The sequence below is a fragment of the Gossypium arboreum genome, chromosome 11 (genome assembly GCF_025698485.1).
Source record: "Gossypium arboreum isolate Shixiya-1 chromosome 11, ASM2569848v2, whole genome shotgun sequence".
NCBI lineage: Eukaryota > Viridiplantae > Streptophyta > Magnoliopsida > Malvales > Malvaceae > Gossypium > Gossypium arboreum.
Window position 1 is genome coordinate 48,828,543 of NC_069080.1, and position 3,458 is coordinate 48,832,000.

At 34.5% G+C, this 3,458-nt stretch overlaps 1 long non-coding RNA gene across 1 annotated transcript; it reads left to right on the top strand.

Moving 5' to 3' along the window:
- Nucleotides 1-2,245, top strand: LOC128283419 (uncharacterized). The gene is made up of 2 exons (XR_008273760.1): nt 1-39; nt 1,961-2,245. It is a non-coding gene; the product is annotated as an uncharacterized LOC128283419 (long non-coding RNA).
- The last annotated feature ends 1,213 nt before the right edge of the window (nt 2,246-3,458 follow it).

Here is a 3,458-nt window from a genome sequence, read left to right on the forward strand (position 1 = left end):
CGAATAGCCGTGGACATCTAATCGTCGACCACTCCCGAGGTAAGTTTTAAGTATTAAACGTTGAGTAAATTCAATCATATTAGGACATAATGAGTTGATTTAATAAGATATGATGTGGCCATGATATGTCTTAAACTCAAATGGTAAGTTCATAAGTGTTTGGACTTGGAAATTTAAGAGCAAAATGTAATAGTTTGCTTGGGACAGCAGCAGTAACGTGATTTTAGAAAATCACTATAAATTGTTTGTGTAGAATTATAGGCTGAATAAAATATGTAATCAAAGCTTAGTTGGTCTAGTTTCCTATAAAAGAGACCGTGGAAGCAAAGAAATTTCCTATAAAGAGATATTTAAAGTTGTGTGGGACAGGGTCAGAATGACACCGAAATCCCTGTTCTGTTTTGAGAAAATCACTATAATTTGTACAAAAATGGTTACAAGATAAAATTTATATGCTTAGACTCCTTAATGAGTCTAGTTTCAAATGAAATCAAATAGAACATACTTTGAATTCTGTACAATGAGAATTTTGATTCGTAGTGAAGACTGGTCAGGTTAGTCAAACAGTGAAACAGGGAAACTTTAAGAAAAATCTGGTATTGATTGGCCAAACCAAAATTCTGAAAAATTTATAGATGGAAGATATACGAGTCTATATTCAGGGAAAATTAACGGCACTTCATTTGGAGTTTCGTAGCTCCATTTATGAATAATTTAATGACTGTTGCTCAGGAAAAACAGCTTGTGCTGAATTTGGGATTTTGTTGTAAACCTTAATAAAACCATTTGAGTTGCTTATAAGCCATTGCTGAAATTGATATACAAGTTAAATATATATATGTGTGGTAAAGCCAAATGGCTAGTGTGAAATATGTATGTGATATATGTGTGGTAAAGCCAAATGGCTAGTGTGAAATATGTATGTGATATATGTGTGGTAAAGCCAAATGGCTAGTGTGAAATATGTATGAGATATATGTGTGGTAAAGCCAAATGGCTAGTATGAAACATGTATGAGATGTATATATGTGATAAGGCGAATGGCCGATGTGATGAATGTCAAAGTGTATATAAGTGATAAGGCCGAATGGCCAATGCGATGAATATGAAAGTGTATAAATGTGATAAGTCCCGAGGGCATTTGTGTCAAGACTATATCCGGTTAAAACCCCGCAGCATTATGCGAGAATATTATCCGATTAATGTCCGTGAGGCCGTTGCTCGTACTAGATCCGAGCTTTAAAGACCCGACGGCTAAAGGCTAGGATTCAAGTAAGACTTTGATATTGAGTATCTGCATTAAGTTACCATCAAATAAGTATTATGTATTTAAGATGTTCAGGTTCGTATTACTTACCCATCGGTGGGGTGATTTCGAGGTGAATTATCAGTATCAAAGAGGTAGGTAAATGTGACTAATATTATAACTCCAAATATGAGAATGATCTAATTGGTAATGGTATGTTGTATAGTAAAGTATGCGATGAAATATTCTTATGTATTAGTGCATATTCGCCCAAAAGCCTATGATTTGAGTATGGGTTGGGTTGAGCTAGATGTGCCAAGACAAGGTAAGGATTATGATTTGTAAGCTTACGATATGTGATAAGGAATATGTTTGGTTCTTTATGTGCCTATGGTAATTTAGTACTTGTCATGTTGAAATACTTAAAAGCATGGATGTGATTATGAACAAGTGGAAAGGATTATTGAAGTTGAAAATCGATGAAGAATGTGCTTGGGAAATATTTGACCATCTAGGTCATTATTATTGAAAGTATTTATGTGGCAGCCAAGTGTTGCGTTTAATGATATTATAGATCGAGATGAAGCCCTGGATTAACTTCATCGAACAGTTGATATGAATGACCAATGATAGTGATTGAGAACACTTTGTTTTGCTTAAAACTTACTAAGCATTAAATGCTTACTCCGTTTTCTCTGTTTCTCTGCTTTATAGATTTTGCTCGTTAGCTATCGGATTCGGGATCATTGAAGTCGAAGTCATCCACACTATCAAAGCCCCCATTTTGGTACAATTTTGGTTGAACTTTGAAATGGCATGTATAGGACTACCCTTTTGTTGTAGGTTATGTACCTTTCGGTTTTGTGTAAATTCGGATAGCCATGCGAAAATGGCTTATATACGTTTCTAGCATAGTACTATAATCGTTTGTATGTTGATCATTATGAGGTATGGAATTGTTTTGAAACGATTAGCCATTGGAATGGTTAATCATGATCACACCTTGTGCTATGTATGCAAAAGGGGCCAATTGAATCATGGAAACCATGAAATAGGTCAAGCCTACCTTAAAGGCAGATGCTGACAGCAGCAGTGATGTGGATATGAAAAATCACTAAAAATAGTAGGAATGGTATTAAATAGTGAATAAATTATGTAAATGAACCTTGATGAATCTACTTTCATATAGAAGAAACGAAACGGTCATATGAGTTATATATTAAGAGATATTAAAGTTCTCGTGAAACAGGGCCAGAACGGTTTCTGGATCCCCTGTTCCGACTTTGGAAATTCATTGTAAATTAACCAGAGATAATTAGGAGTCATGCCATATATGTATAGATTACTCTCTGAGTTTAGTTTCTATAGAAACAAACGGCATCAGTATTGAAGCCCTGTACAGGGAGATATCCAATTCGTAATGCACGAAGGTCAGTGCAGTCGGTCCCTGCAACAGGGGAGACTTTAACTAATAAACTGTACTAATTGGCCCGACCAAAAATTCTAGAAAAAAACATGTTGATGGACTTATGAGTCTAGTTTCAGGGAAAAATTACGAAACTGATTTTCGAGCTTTAAAACTCAAGATATGATTTTTAAAGCGACAGTGATGCAGTAACCAGCTAGTCTGGAAAATTTTTTTTATGGACTGTGAAAACAATTAAGCTAAGTCTGTGTGTACCTTGTGTTCGACTCCGGTAACGGACTCGGGTACGGGGTGTTACAATTAATAACTCACTTAATGTGTTTATTGGTTTTGTATAGATCATCTTATCGAAGAAGGCTTGGAACCGTTACGAAGTCATCGCATCTTTTTACAACCTTTTGGTACCTTTGTTTAAAACTCTAGTAGACATTATGGCATGTATAGAATAATATTTTGGGAGGTTTGCTATTTTGATAGTATTGTATATAAAGCCATGCGAATATGGCTAAAGTTCTATGTATGGATTTGATAATGGTTTAGGTATAAATCTTGAAGTGTAATCAACTTGACATATAAGTTCATATTGTGATATGAGTGTGATTATTTTATGCTTGAACTAACATGTTAAGCATTTGAGATATATATTATGTATGTGTATTCGGTCAAGAGGAGAAAAATCACCAAATGAATAGAAAATTTTTAGTTGTATAATGTTATTCATTAAGCTCAAGACTTTACACTTTTACCCTTTTGTATTGCTACTATAGAAGTTACTCATAGAAACAT